General features: G+C 39.2%; 1 non-coding gene across 1 annotated transcript; it reads right to left on the bottom strand.

Annotated features, from left to right (window-relative positions):
- Positions 1–6,893: 6,893 nt before the first annotated feature.
- On the bottom strand, positions 6,894–6,966 carry TRNAF-GAA (transfer RNA phenylalanine (anticodon GAA)). The gene has a single exon. It is a non-coding gene; the product is annotated as a tRNA-Phe (tRNA).
- Positions 6,967–17,989: the final 11,023 nt, after the last annotated feature.

Raw genomic sequence — 17,989 nt, 5'->3', positions numbered from 1 at the left:
TGCGCGTGATGCAGAATACAAAGGTACATTATGGGAGAATTATAGGAATCTAATTTATTGTTGGATATTTTCTTTATGAGTCTAATCCTTTAATATTTTCATATTGTTGAACCATTTACGGCTCGTTATGTATTTGTTTTGGGCGTTTGAAATTTAAAGTGTCTGACAACTAGGATATCTAGTTTGTCCCATTGCATGTATTGAGTTTTTCTAGTGCTTATATTATCCACCACAAGTAATGGGATGTGTGAAAATGCCTAATGGAATGAAAACACTTTTTTCCCCTAGGTAGTCTAAGACTCTAGGAGTATCTCTTTATTGTATTTTTTTTCCAACCAAATGTGTCTTCAGCTAATTTATAGGAGCCTATCTTTTCAACAGTATCTTGCAGCATCAAAAGATTACGAGGATATCACACTTTTCCTTATTCAAGAAGGTGTGGACGTTAACATTTCAGGTAAGCTAGCCTTTACGTGTTTAACTAAATGTTATTCTGCAACCAAAAAATGCTTTGATGCATATAGAGAAGTTTCCTTATATCCTCCTACCCTGAATAATTCTGCACATGCTCATTTATCTCATTTGGATGTTTTATTCCCTGTAATACCGAATGATTGCATTATAATTAGATTTGATGTTGCCTTCTACAATGACACTGGGTGGACAGGAGCAGCCAACATAGCTTCTAATAGTGATGGAGACATTGTAGGAGCTAGAGTCAGGAGGTTCAAAGCCACAAACATGTGGAGGTAGAGATGCAGGCAGCTGAGGTGGTGACCAGACTGGCAGAAGCCATAGTAGGAGAACATTTTATTTTTGAAGGGGACTATCAGGAGGTGATTAATGCAATCAATGAACTTAGTTGCTGTTGGTCACTCCTGAGTTTGAAAAACTCTATTAATACTAGATGTAGTGGGTTTGAGTCTAGTTCTTTCAGCTAGATAAGTAGGAATCTCAATGGGGATGCTCACTTGGTGGCTAGGTGGATGTACCACCAGCAAGGTAGAGGTGAGCTTCCAAGTTGTATGTTTGTACTTGAACCAATGCTGCTTTGATTTTCAATATAAGATGGGTGGTTATCGAAAAAAAAATGAGAACCGCCAAGGAAGGAATAGTGTTGCACGCCAAACTAACTCGATCGAACCATACTCCAAGTGGTCATAAACTCGTACGCATTTTCAAGGTCTGATTTGAAGCCCATGAGGCCATGCGAGGTTTTGTTCTTCCATATTTCCATATGTTATGTACATGTTAATGGGCTAAAAGGTATCGATTAAAAATGGGCCAACAAAAAAGTCACAAATTCAAGGTTCATAGCATCTGTAAAGCCGAAATAATCGCACTAAGGCTGTGGTCAGTGGTTGTTTGCCATTTTTCAACTAGAGTAGGGAACTAGGGATGTTTAAACTAAAATGGATAGGTGTTTGAAACACTATGTTTTCTACCTGCAAATCTACTATTCTATATGCTAAAGCAGAGACCTCTAATAGAGGATTTTCTCTCTCCTATGTGGCACTCTAATATGAGAGATAGTTTTTCTCTCTCCTATGTGGCACTCTAATATGAAAGATAGTCTTTTCTAATAATCTACAATCTCACATACATAGAACCTCTTTGGAGAGTTTGAGTGTATTTCTAATTCTTATATTTTGAGAGTTTGAGTGTATTTTCAATTCTTATATATTTGATCAAATAAAAAAAATTGCTAAAAAATAGGTGATTTGTAAAAGGTAATTTCTTATTACGAATCAAACACTTTTACTGTTCCAATTCTTATATATTTGATCAAATAAAAAAATTGCTAAAAAATAGGTGATTTGTATAAACTAATTCCTTATTACAAATCATACAATTTTAGTGTCTATGATAAAGCACCGACTTATTTCGAAGATATTCTTAACACGACCTCAAAACATAGTTAAAAACAATTATACAAAAAATAACATCACATAATATATAATAGAAAATGAAAAAAAAAATAACGTCAAAGCAATAATGACAAATATTTTAAAAAATATAAAATACTGAATGAAACTAATGTCAAAAAACAATTAATGGGAAACCGAAAACTGGATGCAAATGCATCGAACTAACCTCAAATAATATTTAACGGGAAATCGGAAACTGGATGCAAATGTAAGCATTAAACTAATCTTAAAAAGTAATTAATAGAAAATTGGAACATGGATACAACTGCATTAAACTAACTTCGAAGAATAATTAACGGAAAATCAAAACTTAGATGCAAATACATCAAACTAACATAAAAAAATAATTGTCGAAAAATCAAAAACTTCATGCAAATGCATTGAGCTAACCCTCAGAGATTAAATTAACGGGAAATCGGAAACTTGATACAACTGCATTGAATTAACCTCAAAGAAAAATTAATTATAAATTGGAAACATGATGCAAATGCGTGGAACTAATCTTAAAAAATAATTGACGGGAAATCGGAAACCGGATGTAACTGCATTGAACTAATCTGAAAAAATAAACTGGATGCAAATGCATTGAACTAACCTCAAAAAATAATTGATGGAAAATCGGAAACTGGATGCAAATTCATTGAACTAACCTCAAACAATAATTAACGGGAAATCGGAAACTAGATGCAAATGCAACTTTATCAAATAATAAACGAGAAATCGGAAACTGGATGCAAATGCATTAAACTAATCTCACAGAATAATTAACGGGAAATTAGAAACTGGATGCAAATGCATTGAACTGACCTCAAAGAATAATTAACAGGAAATTGGATGCAAATGTATTGAACTAATCGAAAAGAATAATTAACGAGAAATCAGAAATTGGATGCAACTGCATTGAACTGATCTCAAAAAATAAATAACAGGAATTGGAAATTGGATGCAACTGTATTGAACTAACCTGAAAATATAAATAACGAAAAATCAGAAACTGGATGCAAATGCATTGAACTAACCTCAAAACATAGTTGGGTTATATGTTGTGGGAATATCTTGATAAGTATAGATTTTCATTTAAAATAGTGTTTATCTTATCTCTTTCCGTATGTTTGAGAACTACTTGTTATTCAAGTAGCCTCAATATATATGAACTTCACCTTATTAGGCAATTTCACAAAACTTCAATGAAACTTCTATTATTAAATAACAAAATAAAGTTGAAGGATTTTATCAAAGGTGAGTTCTTTTTTTTTAATGGAGAGTGAGATTTTCACGTTATAAGAAATTTGGTTGAGTGATCAATATAATATTAATATATAATAGTTCTGCATATTTGCAAATATTTTTTAGAAAATTAATATAACAACACCCGTTCGTAGATAATCTTTGAAGATTCTACATAGTGAGTCATGCATAATTTAAAGAATAATTAATGGGAAATTGAGAACTGGATAATCTTCAATGATCCCACATAATAAATCAAACATAATTTACTTTTTATGTCATGTTTGCAAGGACACTACAGATGATTCAATAGAAGTTGGTATTACACACCATATTTGATAATTAAAAAGAAATCAGAAACTGTATTCAAATACATAATTGAGCTCAAAGAGTAATTAACGGGAAATCAGAAACTTTATGCAAATGCAATAAACTAAACTCAAAAAGTAGTTAACTAGAAATCAGAAACTGGGTGCAATTGCATTAAACTAACGTCAGATAATAACTACCGGAAAATTAGAAATTGGATGCAAATCCTTGAAAAATATTTAACGGGAAATCGGAAACGGTATGCAAATACATCAAACAAATCTCAGATAATAATTAATGGGAAACCGGAAACTGGATGCAAATGCATTGAACTAAACTCAAAAACTAATTAACAGAAAATAAAAAACCGAATGCAACTGCATTAAACTAACCTCATAGAATAATTGGTGGGAAATCGGAAACTAAATGCAAATGCATTGAAATAATCTCAAAGAATAATTAACGGGAAATCAGAAACCTCAAAGCATTGAAATAATTGCATCGAACTAACCTCAAAGCATAAATAATCAGAAACTAGATGCAGATGTATTGAACTAACTTTAAAGAGTTATTAACGGGAAATCGGAAACTGGATCCAAATGCATTGAACTAATCTCAAAGACTAATTAACGAAACATTGAAAAATGGATGAAACTGCACTGAACTAACCTAAATGAATAATTAACGGGAATTTATAAATTTGATGTAACTACATTGAACTAACCTCAAAAAATAATTAACGGGAAATCGGAAACTTGATACAAATGCGTTTAACTAACCTCAAAGAACAATTAACATAAAATCGGAAATTAGATGCAACTGCATTGAACTAACCTCAAAGAATAATTAACGGAAAACCAAAAACTCGATGCAACTGCATTAAACTAAAATCAGAGACTAACTAATGGGAAATCATAAATTGGATGCAAATACATTGAAATAACCTCAAAAAATAATTAACTGGAAATCAAAAGTCGGATGTAACTGCATCACACTAACCTCAAAGCATAAATGTCCACTTTTTTAGCATTCTCACATGAGTAATTACGAGTAGTTAGGAACTCAAAACGAAAGTGAGTTTATAAAAATGGACTCTTACATGTATGCAAACTGTATAGAAATTGTAAACTATATAACTAACCTAGAAAAACAATTAACGGGAAATCAGAAACTAGATGCAGATGTACTAAACTAACCTCAAAGAGTAATTAACGGGAGATTGGAACTTGGATGCAAATACAATAAACTAATCTCAAATACTAATTAACGAAACATCTAAAACTGAATGCAACTATACTGAATTAACCTTAATGAATAACTAACGGAAAATCATAAAGTGGATGCAATTGCACTGAACTAACCTCAAATAATAATTAACAGGAAATCAGAAACTTGATGCAACTGCATTGAACTAATATCAAAGAATAATTCATGAGAATTTGGAAACTGGATGCAATGTACTACATTAAACTAACCTCAAAGAATAATTAATGGAAAATCAGAAACTTGATGCAAATGCATTGAACTAATAACCCTAAAACATATTTGTATTATATGTAGGGGAATAAACGTCTCGACAAATATAGTTTTGCATTTTAAGTAGTGTTTATCATAATTTTTTTATTGTGATTGGGAAGGCATTGCTATTCAAATAGCTTCAATATTATCTTCGCCACATTGGGCATTCTCACAAAACTTCAATCACACTTCTATTGTTAAACCTAACAATAAAAAGAAGTCGATGAGTTTTATCAAGGTTTGATGCTTCCTTTTTATAGAGAGTGGTGCAAGAAATTTACATGAGTAATTAATATAATTTTCATATCTCATAGCTATGCATAGTTGCTAATATTTTTTAGAATAATTTAATATAGCGGCACCCGTTCATAGGACACGTTCATGTGATAAATTTTTTTAGTGAGAGTAGTATATTCTTTGAGGATATGGAAACAATCAATCTGTTTTAGTGATTTGTACACATTAGTACGTAAGCTGAGCGGTGATGATTTACCTCTAAATCACCATAAATCTAATAAAACTATTATACAAGCTAGATCAAGTTTAAGATAATTTCATTTTAAAATTACGGATTAATATCCTAAACCATAAAGTGAAGAGACTATCTCAATTTGATCTCTTAGTTTCCAAGTACTTAAGCACCATAATCGCTGCTCATTAACGTATTTCGGTTTATTTTCAATAAAAATATATTCTAATTCAAAAAAAATCCACTAAATCACCATAAATCTAAGAAAACTATTATACAAGCTAGATCGAGTTTAAGATAATTCCATTTGAAAATTGCAGATTAATATCCTAAACCACAAAGTGAATAGGCTATCTCAATTTGATCATTTAGTTTTCAAGTACTTATGCACCATAATCACTGCTTATTAATTAACGTATTTCGGTTTATTTTCAATAAAAATATATTCTGATTCGAAAATTTGCCTCTAAATTACCATAAATCTAAGAAAACTATTATACAAGCTAGATCGAGTTTAAGATAATTCTATTTGAAAATTACAGATTAACATCCTAAACCACAAAATGAAGAGACTATCTCAATTTGATCCCTTAGTTTCCAAGTACTTATGCACCATAATCGCTGCTCATTAACGTATTTCGATTTATTTTCAATAAAAATATATTTTGATTCGAAAATTTACCGCTAAATCACCATAAATCTAATAAAACTATTATACAAGCTAGATCGAGTTTAAGATAATTCTATTTGAAAATTATGGATTAATATCCTAAACTACAAAGTGAAGAGTCTATCTCAATTTAATCTCTTAGTTTCCAAGTACTTATGCACCATAATCGCTGCTTATTAACGTATTTCGGTTTATTTTCAATAAAAATATATTTTGATTAAAATTTGTGTGAGACATTTTGTAAAGCCTTTTCAGCACACAAAATATTTAATAGATCCTGGGCGTATGCCCGGGTCCAAAATCTAGTTCTGTCTAAAAAGATACAAGTATATATAAAGGTTTTACACTTTGCGAATGGCACCAAACTTTCGCATAACTTGTCTCTCTTTTTTGTTATTTTTTTAGTGTTAAGAACACACTCTATTTTAGTTCAAACTATCTATCTTCTAGCTGAAGTTTTCGTAGAAAATATATTACAAACAAGCCAACCAGGGATAACCTCGAGATCTATGGTATAGCTTCCACATTGATTGGTAACCATCCAGGGCAACCTAGGGTAATTGCAGAGAAATTAGAATAGCAACCAACTACACTAATTAATTTTGGATACTTATTACTTTTGTAGCATAAACAATAGGTTATTTAGGCCACTTTTTAAGAATTCGCTTTGGGCCCCAACAATCTCAGAGCCGGCCCTGTAACCATCGAGCTTCTTCCTCAAAACTTTCCCTGTTTAGTGGACGTCTAAAATTTAGATTTGATATTCGGAAAATGCGGTGAGCGTGGATCGAACACGCGACCTTCAGATCTTCAGTCTGACGCTCTCCCAACTGAGCTATCCCCGCTGTTACTTCCTAGTCTAAAATTAGTTAACATGTAATAACAGAGGTTACTGAGCTCAAATTAACTGACCTTACTAGAGCACGTACTCAATTAGGCAAATTGCCCGTGCTGTTTCTTCATGGCCGTGAAGAATGTCCATATTATATATATTTCTTGGATAATGATGTCCAAATAATATTAGAGATTGAACGAAGTAGCATTGTATTTTGTAACATGATTAGGTATGAACGCACGCAGCAAAAATATACATAGAAAAGCCCCAATAAATATTTTCTCGGTAAAACACAAAACTTGAGTAGAGTAATTGAATTTAAAGAAGTACCTACCTTAACTCTGACATAGTTGCCATGCCGTCCAAATTTTAAGCGTGCCCCTATTTGTGCGGGACGCCATATGTTAGGTCTCATACGCGGAGAACATTGGACACCAACAGCAAATGGAACTGCGTTTTGGTGGGCATTTCTTCCAATGAGTTTATACCTGAAGTCCTAAAGGCTAATCAAAGCATGCGACCTTATGCCCCAGTAAAAGGGAGGTTGAGATATCCTGTCTGGCTGTCTGTCGCTTCTTAAAGGTCCTCCTCATCAAGTCTCAATTTCTTTCAACAAGAAACCGACCCGTAGACCGTAGTCTTCTTAATAAATCTTTTTCCTTTCAAAATGTGAAGGCACATGGAAAATAAAAATCGCCTGCGACACACACACACATAGAATTTAACCTCAACTGTATACTCTGTCATGTAATCTCTGTTCCCTTATTCCTCTCGTGACTCCCTCATCCGAGTTTTTATTTCATTCACAAAAGACAATATTTCAAAAAAAAAAAGATAAAAAACAAGAGAATAAAGAGAATAAAGAGAATAAAAACATATATAATAATAAATGAAAAATGCATTTAATCAAAAAATTCAATTTTAATTTGTGTATGTAATTATCAATACTTGATAAATTTTCCGATTGAAGAAACATGTCCTAGTTTGTTGAAAGGAGATGACCATCAAAGAAACGTTTATATCAGAAAGTTGGGGGTCGCACCATGTAAATTCAATGTGTACAAAGAACTTTAGCTAGGTTTGTCAAGTATTTTATGCTTACATGCAAGGAACAAAATTTCTAAAAATTTTGCGAAATTTTTCATTTTCGGTGGGCACAGAAATATTTCAAACCCTACAATTTTTATTTGCAATTTTTCGAAATGATGACGTCACTTTTCACGAAAATTTAGATAGTTGGGGGTCGCACCATGTGAATTCAATGTGTACAAAGAACTTTAGCTAGGTTCGTCAAGTATTTTATACTTACATGCAAGGAACAAAATTTCTGAAATTTTTGCGAAAATTTTCATTTTCGGTGGGCATAGAAACATTTCAAACCCTACTGTTTCTATTTGCAATTTTTTCAAAGTGATGACATCACTTTTCACAAAAAATTCGATACTTTTTCGATTTTTGTCCATTTTGTTCACTAATTTGCAGATTTTCACAAAACTTTCAAAATGGCAGCAAATGCAATAAATATTTAAAATAGAGGCTAGTTTTGTCTATTTTGTATTTTTATTTACTAAGTTACTAATCATTAATGACTTAATTTTTCTCAAACTTTTAATTGAGCCGTCCAAAGATTTAAGACGAGACTCATCTAATTTCACCTAGGTAAGTTTTCTTTTCTCCCTACATTTTGATTAGTGGGATGAGAGACACTTGATTTGTGATATATATATATATATATATGAGAGGATTATTAATTTTGAGATTGGGAGCTGTTTATTTTGATCATTTTTGGTATATAGACAATTAAATTTGAAAGTATAGTTGTTATCTATATTTATTATTTTTGCTAATTTATTCACAATTTTTCATTTACTTTTCGCAAAAAAATTTCCAAATTTTTTATATTTTCAGTTTTCTGTGATCACTGAAACAATGACCGAAAACGAAATTTAATTCCTTGTTTACATGAAACATATTGCATCCAATTTTAACCCATACATGTATAAAAGTTTGTTGGAGAGACTCTGATGGTTGAAATCTATACATCACTACATATCCATAACCAATTCTAAAAGTAAATCAAGAAAAATCGAATCATTCGACTCTAGCTTCCATTTACTTGAAACATAAACCTTTATTTCCATGCGACCATGCATTATTATCAATTCATTTCTTCCAAGTCAAGATAGGGTTCACCAGTAGGCCCAAAGTGCCACTTTATATTTACACATGATAGACGTCTTACTCTGAAGTCTTATCTGCTCTTGGCCTCTTGCTTGCAAAACAATGGAGCCTGAAAACTTAAAAGCAATAGTATCTTGGCATCTCTCCTTTCTTTTTTGGGCTATATTGCCAGAAATTCGTTCAATAATCAAAAGTATGTTGTCTTTACAAAGGGCACGTGATGAGGATAGCAGAGTGCACCCAGAATGTTCTCCGGGTCCATGATTACTGTATAAATTCGTCCGGTTGCCTGGTACACAATTTCTTCTTCAAGAATTACCAACCTCCTCCTTCCCCAGTGGGCCACAAATAATAAAATTTCAAATGCCTTTCGTGATCTGCTCATTATTAGGAGTTAGGAACTTATGACCATCCAAGATGTTAATTATCTGAGTATCAAATGATCAGACTTCAGTGTACGTCTTCTTTCCTTTATGTTTTATTTTTATCAAAAAGCCTAAACATCAAATTAAACTGTACCTCCGTTATTTCATCTAGCATAATTTACACAATGCCCTTTGCCCTGTTTGCATGTACAATTTTCTACGTGAATTAATTGAGTTAAAGAGAAAGTGTCCTATGAATTAAGACAAAGTATATGGCAAGTAGTTTGTAGGTGTTCCTCCACTACTCCACTAGACTAGCAAGCAAAAGTATGCAAATCAAATCTAGTTAATGACAATTAATCAAATTAGAGAAGAACTTGGATTTGACCTTTACATATTTTATATATTTTTTTTCCAATTCGTCTAGTCTTAGCCTTGGCCACGATCTTTGGCAATGCTAGCTAAATGAAGTTTTAAGTTTGAATTAGTACACAAAGTCACAAACGACCACAATGTTTATTGAATACTTTACTTTTACAATTGAAGATGATTAATTTACTCTACAGCCCCACATCAAGGCACTTTCATATTCAGTTCACAAGTCAAATTATACAAAAAGGGAAGGGTAGGGCCTAAGTAGCCAAAAAAGGGGTAGGGGCCTAAGTGGCTAAGTGAACCCTCCATCGCATAATCTTTCCATTGGCCTTGACTTGAAGATACAGAGATCTCCGAAAAGTGATTAATAATTCAACCAAAGACGATGCCTCATTAGGAGGTTCATAGCGATTCCCACAAACCCAAGAAAGGTACTTACTTTTTACTTCGATCACTTACAAAATTGACCTCCACAACAAGTGCTACATTAGATATATTGTTTAATTTCATCTATAGTCTCATGCAGTCATGCATATAGAATTATAGATTGACTTTACGATTTCCAAAATATTACAATAAGGATTAAGGATTGAAACAAACGAACAAATAGAAACAAATTTATTACTAAATCAAATGAGAGTACTCGGCTTTGTGAGTCCGGTTTTGATGTCGTGAGTGTGACCTAGAATGAATTGTGTTATGTGATATTTTCTATTTTTTCTAATCTTGATCTCAAGTATAGCTGGACAATCACTTCTTGACACTGTTCTTTTTTTTTTTTATTGGAGTTCGTTTTTTATTTGGTTTGCCTTCAAATGATCGAACAACAGAATTGTCTTTCGAATCAACTTGTCATCAGGAAGTTTGTTGAGCTTGTGTCGCTTTATACTGAAACCAACGTCGCGCATACAAGTTGTAAAAGTCGTAAACATTTTCTTCTGATTGGAAAATTGTTCCTAATTGAATAATAACATCATCTCCCATTTCGTCTTCCACATTCTCGTTAAGCCCATCTTGTCTACAAAATTCACCCAACTTAATACTATTTTCATCAAACATATGCTCCTTGTAAAGGTGTGATTTAGCTTTCCCTTACAAACAGTCGATGGGAGACTGGAATAGGTTTTTGGATGGACCGAGTTCGTCTTGAGAGCGAACTGCCTACGTATCTTACTCTAGGTTCTTGTGGGGAGAGTAGAATCAGGTCTGACGTAGTTCATAGGAGAGGTATTTATAGATATTGAGAGTGTATCCTTGCCCACCACGTGTAAAGGATATCCCAAACGAGGGGTGGAGATCAGGGTAACATGTGAGAACTGTCCTCATAGGTCTGCTGTAATGATGTGGAGTGTTAGTCTGTATAAGTAGCTTGCGGCCGTGACCAGTGGCTAACGGCCAAGATATGTGCAAGTACACCTTTAGTCATGATTGCATCTGGAAGGGGTATCTGAGTCACTTTCCTAGCGTAGTTCGCGTGATACTGCGACCTGTTAGTATCGTTCTATTAGCTCATGGATGCGACCTGGATCCACAGGTCGATGTGTCATTTCCACCATGTTATGCGCGTGCTGGATAGAGAATATCACTCCCCTACACAGCCCCCTCTCAGTAGGTTGTGAAAACGACCTGCTGAGAGAGATCGGTCGCGCGCGTGGAGCATGCTAGAGGTGGAAATTTCCAACGATCTGTGAGGAGCGGCTCGTGTTAACCATGTGAGCTGGTGGGTGCAAACGTTTTTGGCGTGTTGACCGCAAAGACGCGGGATCCGGCGATTCGCAGAGAAAACGCGTGCGCCCCATTTTTTCGGGATGTGAAAAGACAGGACAGTTGGTTGGAAGTCGTGGGCAGCTAGGGCTGGGGTGTAATCATGATGCCTTGGAAACTGGAGGGGCGGTTGCTCAAAAATTTCGCTGGCTCTTTTGAAACTTTATTTGGCTGCTTCATCTAGTAGACACTACTTCATTACCGCATCATTCTTCAGGTTAGTTCTCTGCCATTGTTGAATCTCTGCTTCTTGTTTCGTGCTTAGCCTCTGTTATAGAGTTGTTAGGATACCCTGTTAGTTACTTAGTAGCTAGACCTGTTAGGGTTAGAAGAAAAATGTCTGACTCCGATGACACTCAATCTAATGAGGTCCTTGAAGTTTCTCTTGGCTAGGATGATGAAGATGATGAGAAAGATGAGTCTGTGTGTGGGGTGGTTGAGGGTGATGATGAAGATAAGGCAGTGGAAAGGGCTAGTAGTGAGGAAGATGCGGCTCGATCTGCGTCTGTAGCTGCTGAAGCTAGCACCCCGGTGTTGTGAGAGGTCGTCTTTCGGTACGCCACTTGCCAGTTTTGTGGACAAACATGCTTTGAGGGCGTTCCCATATCTGAAAGAGAAATATGGGATAACCGTAAGCGGTCTGGAGATCCATGAGCCTGACCAGAACGCTCTGGTTTATAGCGATAGGTACACCCCACCAAATCATGGGGTGATCATATGTGAGGGGCAGCTGAGGGCGTCCATGACGATACCGTTCTCAAAATTTGGTTTGTGAGTTCTGAACGGCGTGGCAAGGCACTGTTGGTTTGTGGGTAACACGCGTGGCGATTGTTCAAGGTTTTGACCTATTGAGCGCTGCGGTGAAATACCGAATCGAGGTCGCCGATGTTATCGAAAGCACTACCCGTAAAAGCGATCTAGGTTCTTTGAACTTTAGCTTGCAAACTCGAGCTATCTTTGTCGGCGTGCGGATGGTAAAGAGTAACGAGTCGTGGGAAAAATGACCATTTGCTCCTTGTAGGAAGCCTCTTGTGCTAGCGGGTTCGGTGTGGACAATAAAATATCGCGACTTTTCTTGGTAGGTACCGGTCGTTGTCGATTATATCAAATTTGCTTTGGTTGAACTTATCTTCAAAACCGTTGTCTTGTTGTCTATCTGCAGATATCCACTTGGAAAGGGGGGTCGAGCCGACGGTGTCGAGAAGTTAAGCGACGCTGAGCTGAGAAACAAGCAAAGCTACCGGAAGTTGCCCATTTCTTTGAAGAGCACAGAGGACCCGCAATTAGGGAGAAAAGGCAAGTGCAAAAGGCCAGAGCTCGGGGTAAGGTGAGCGGGAAGACGTCGAAGAAACCTGTGATGGAGAAGCGTAGGAGTGATCTGGTTACGAGGGAAGATAGGCATCGAGGCCGTGCTGGGGTGAAGTGACCCGCTGGAGGTGCTGGGGCCTCTAGGTTGGAGTGGGGAAGGGCCGAGAGGACGCTCCATTCGATGTGGATGACGTTCTCTTTGAAGTCCCGAAGTCTTGACCTGCGAAGGTTGCGAGGGTGGCTGAAAGCACCCTAGGTGGTGAAGTGCGAACTGGGGGAAGGGCGGCTCGCAACTCGAGAGCGAAACCGATGCCCGACTTCAGCGTCCTAGGTGAGGACGCCCCGGAGGTTGCCCCGGAGGTCGCTCAACCCAGGGTTGTTGGAGATCCCTCTGGCAAGATGAAGGAAAAGGTTGGTGCGAGAGAGACTGGTAAGGGGAACTCGATCTTGGAAAAACGAAATTTGGGCGCAACGATGTACATAGACGAGGTGATTGGGAAGAAGCGCTATGTGAGGAGGTCGGACTGCAGCTACAAATCCACACCCATAGCTGCTTGTTTGCTGGAAGGTATGACCCTGGACAGTGATAGGAAGGACTTAGATGCCAAGGAGCTGGAGTCGAATCTGAGGGGGATGGATAAGGCGATATGTCTGGTAAGTCACCTTCGCGCTCAACTTGACTGTGTTATCGCGTTACATGCTGTTGTTTGATAATAATGTGATATGTTGTGCGAGTTGTCGCAGTTGATCGTTGGGTACCAGAAGCTGAAGACGGCTGCGCAGATCGCTAACCTGGAGAAGGCAGAGGTTGAGTCGGCCGAGGGACGTCTGCCGAATCTGCGAAAGCTGTACAACGGCTGAGAAAACGAAGCCCTGGATCGTTGAGGCCCCGACTCGCCCGCCACGACTTTGGAGAAGACCGCTGCAGTGAATGAGTCGATCGAGCTGAAGCATGAGGTGGAGGCGTTGAGGGGTCAGCTAGTCGCGGCGAACACCTATGCTGAACGATGTAAGACTTCTACCCTGCAAGCGAAAGAGGCCTATCTCACCATCTGTGCTGAGGTGGAGGAACTGGAGAAAAAGCTGGACGACACTGCGGGGGGGCGGGAACGCCGAACTTTGGGAGAACTTCGGCGCGAATCGCCTGCGAAGATCGCGACAACTTGTTTCGCGGTCGTGCCTTCTCCCCTTACTGGTGTAGTGAGTGAGCAACTTCAGGGGTCTGGCGAGCTCAATGTGGCTACTGTTGAGGCAGTTGTGGCGTCTTCTGGTGATCCGAACTCTTCTTCCGTGTTGAATGTCGCTCTTGGAGAGGATCTTGATGATATTGTCTATGAAGTTTTGTTGTTTGTGTTTGTAATGGGCCTCTGGCCGTAAACAATAGAGTTGGTTTCCTGGGTTGACCTGGGCCGCTCGTTTTTCTGCTTTTCCATTGACTATGATAACTAGTGACTAAGCTGTCTTTGGATTTCACGAGTATTCTCAGCAGCATGGTTAGTCTGTGAACTGGGGCATTCCTGATGTCGTCAGGTCGCTTCTTTTATGAATGTGAATCTTGTTGCTTTTGCTTTCTACACTTAGTCTTGTGTATGATAAGAATGTTTGCATTTGTAAGCATATGCATCTTTGTCGCCGCGATCTAAGCGGTGCGGTCGCCGTCGTCTATGAGGGGCCTTGCGTTACGTACTCTCTAGAAGCGGCGAGCTAATGCGTCGTCGCGTGGCACGTGTCGGAATATGGGCGGTAGGGAGATATGAAATGATGGCCGCCAGGTTGGCTGGCATTTGGTGTCTCGATGCCATAATTGTGTGCCTTGGGAAGAGACGTTTCGTGGGTATAAATATGACTGGTCTTGGGAGAGCAACGACATTTGCTCTTCTTGTTCTTCCTGCTGCGGCTGCTTCTCTTCCCTCTTGCTTTTGTTTCGCTTTCCTTTCCCGTTTACTCAGGTACGTTTCTCTTTTCTTCTTTTAGATCATGAATGTAAAGGTTACTGGCCGCTCTAACCAGCGTTCTTTTGTTTTCTGTGTTCAGCTTCGCTTATGGCTCGGTGCTTTCCGTACGTCAGGGGAGAAGGGAGTGTAAGAGAGAGTTCCCCTCTGCTCATGGAGGAGATGGAGTTCCGTCCTCATGTGCATGGGGACCGTGGCAAAAGGAAAGTTGTGGCGTCTGGGGGGAAGAAGAGCAAGCGATCCAAGGGATTAGGTCGCTCGACTTGCGGCATTGTGTGTTGGTCGCCCGCGGTGGCGGAAAGGCCCATCGGTTGTTGATGGAAGCAACGACCTGGGGCAAGGTCGTCATGTCGCTAGTGAGAGTTCGCTCTCTCGTGTCGGGGACGTGGGGAGCGAATTCTACTATGTGGGGAGAACGGGGAAGAAGCATGCTGTAAAACGTTCTGATTGCAGCTTCCACTCGGCACCCATAGCGACTAGTCTGCTGAAGGGGATCGTGTTAGACGGGGACAAAGCTGAAGTCGAGGATGAAGATATGGCGACGCTGCTGGGGACCATGGACATGGCTAGTTGTTTGGTGAGTGTTTATCTGTCAGCTTTGCCGCTTTGTTTCTTAAGTGATTCTGATTATGATTTTGTCCTTGTAGTTTCTGGCTGGGTATGATAAGCTGAAGAATGCTGTGCAACGTGCTGATACTAACGTCAACTCCCGAGTTTGTGCAGGATGTTTCGCGAGCTGCCTGGGGTGACAAGAGGAAATTTGGATCGCGATGACGCAAATACCATCTTCTTTGTTAATGAAAACGCTTAAACCGGTCGTTCCGCTGAATGGTGAAGCTGCAAATGGAGGTAGCGGAAGTCACCGAAAGCAGCTAAAGCGATGTCGAGGAGGTTGCTCATAAAGCTCAAAGTCGTATACCACGGCTGTAGCGAGTATGCCAAGCTAGGCGAAGTATTGTCGACTAAAAAAGCAACGGGGCTCTCGGGGGCGGGTATCTTGGCGTTGTTTTGGGGGGCTGCGAGGCACATTCAACCGACCAAACTTGCGCTCCTCAGGACAAACATGTGGTCACGGCTCCGTGATGGTGATTTCTCTTCTTTGTCTTGGTAAGAAACTTGGTTCATGTTGTAGTGATTATAATACGTTCTTTGCCCCTACGAGGGTTAAACATTAGAGCTGTGTTTTCAGGGCTTGCTGGCGGTTCGCCTTTGTTGATCTGATAGGCGAGGTGTCCACGAAAGTGGCGGTTCGTTAATTTTCTCCCTTTGTTCACCGGTCCGATCTGGATTTTCTTGGTAAACCCAGCAGATCGGTGGGTTAGAACTGATTATCTGAAACTGGTCGTGTAGCTTCATGGTAAATGTATGCTTAATGTTATCTTTTGCTTGACTACTTGTAGCTATTACTCTGTTTATTGGGCTTGTTTCTGAGATGTGCTCTCGTAAAGCGTTATGTTTGTATAGTATTGCTCGGGAGAGCGATCTGGGAGATGTAAGTGTCCGATTAGTTTAGACTTAGGTGGTTCATGACCCTACAAACTTCTGAGGGCGTGTTGCTCGTTGAGAGCGTTCTCGCGGAGTTAATCCTAGGGGTATAGGTCCTTAACTTAGCGAGACTTAGAGAGGCTATGAGCCTGTAAGCTCCTGAGAGCGTTCTGCTCGCTTGAGAGCGTGTGTAGCCCCTGTGGGCATGCTGCTCCTGAGAGCGTTCTCGCTAAGTTGATCCTCGAAGTATAGGTCCTCAACTTAGTGAGGCTATGAGCCTGTAAGCTCGAGGCGTTACGCTTTCGCTTGAGGCGTGTGTAGCCGAGGGCGTCTTTGCTCTGAGCGTTTCACCGAAGTTGATCCTAGAAGTATGGTCCTCAACTAGCGAGACTTCGGAGAGGCTATGAGCTGTAAGCTCCCCGAGGCGTTACGCTTTCGCTTGAGCGTGTGTAGCCCCGAGGGGGCGTCTTTGCTCTGAGGCGTTCTCGTTGAGTTGATCCTAGGAGTATAGGTCCTCAACTAGCGAGACTCGGAGAGGCTATAAGCCTGTAAGCTCCTGAGAGCGTTCTTCTCGCTTGAGAGTGTGTGTAGCTCCTGAGGGCGTGCTGCTCCTGAGAGCGTTCTTGCTGAGTTGATCCTAGGAGTATAGGTCCTCAACTAGCGAGACTCGGAGAGGCTATGAGCTGTAAGCTCTGGCGTTACGCTTTCGCTTGAGGCGTGTGTAGCCCCGAGGGCGTCTTTGCTCTGAGGCGTTCTTGCTGAGTTGATCCTAGGAGTATAGGTCCTCAACTAGTGAGACTCGGAGAGGCTATGAGCCTGTTGTCATTGCATATGTACTAATGGTGCTTGCGGTGCGAGTGGCGTGGCTTGGAGATGCGAGTAAATACCGTAGATTATAATAACAATCTTGAGTATCTTACACTTGAATTTGTAGCAAATGGAAACCTAAATTACAAAACATTATGAAACTAATGGTAAAACTTCTTTAACAAGTACGTGTTCCAAGGCCGTGGCAATAACTTCCCCTCTTGGGTTTTAATCCAGTACGCTCCATTGCCAACGACGTGTTCTACTATGTAGGGGCCTTCCCACGTTGGTGCTAGTTTAGAATCATTTTGAGTTTTTTTCAAGACTAGATCTCCAGGTTGAAAAGATCGAGGATGTACTCGTTTGTTGTAGGACCTCTTTAGGATCTGTTGGTAAGATGCTACTCTGATAGCTGCTAGGTCGCGTCGCTCTTCCAGCAGATCAACCTCTCGAGCTAGTACTGAGTCATTATGGCCTGATTCGACAAGTTCAGATCGAGTTGTCGTGATTGTCAGCTCGGTGGGGATGACAGCTTCTGTGCCACAACATAAGGAGAATGGTGATTCGCCTGTGCTGGAATGAGCTGTGGTGCGATGAGCCCATAGTATGTTCTCGAGCTGGTTTGGCCATTGGCTCTTGTTCTTTTCGATCTTTTTCTTCAAGTTCTCTAAAATGGCTTTATTGCTGTCCTCCGCCTGTCCATTGCTTTGAGCGTACTGGGGAGTGGAGAATGCATGAACGATCTTCCACTTGGCTAGGAACTCTCTGACTGTTTTGCCCTTGAACTGGGAACCGT

The sequence above is a fragment of the Coptis chinensis genome, chromosome 8, assembly GCF_015680905.1.
Source record: "Coptis chinensis isolate HL-2020 chromosome 8, ASM1568090v1, whole genome shotgun sequence".
Lineage (NCBI taxonomy): Eukaryota > Viridiplantae > Streptophyta > Magnoliopsida > Ranunculales > Ranunculaceae > Coptis > Coptis chinensis.
The sequence above is the reverse complement of the archived record's forward strand: the minus strand, read 5'-3'. Positions and strand labels throughout refer to the sequence as shown.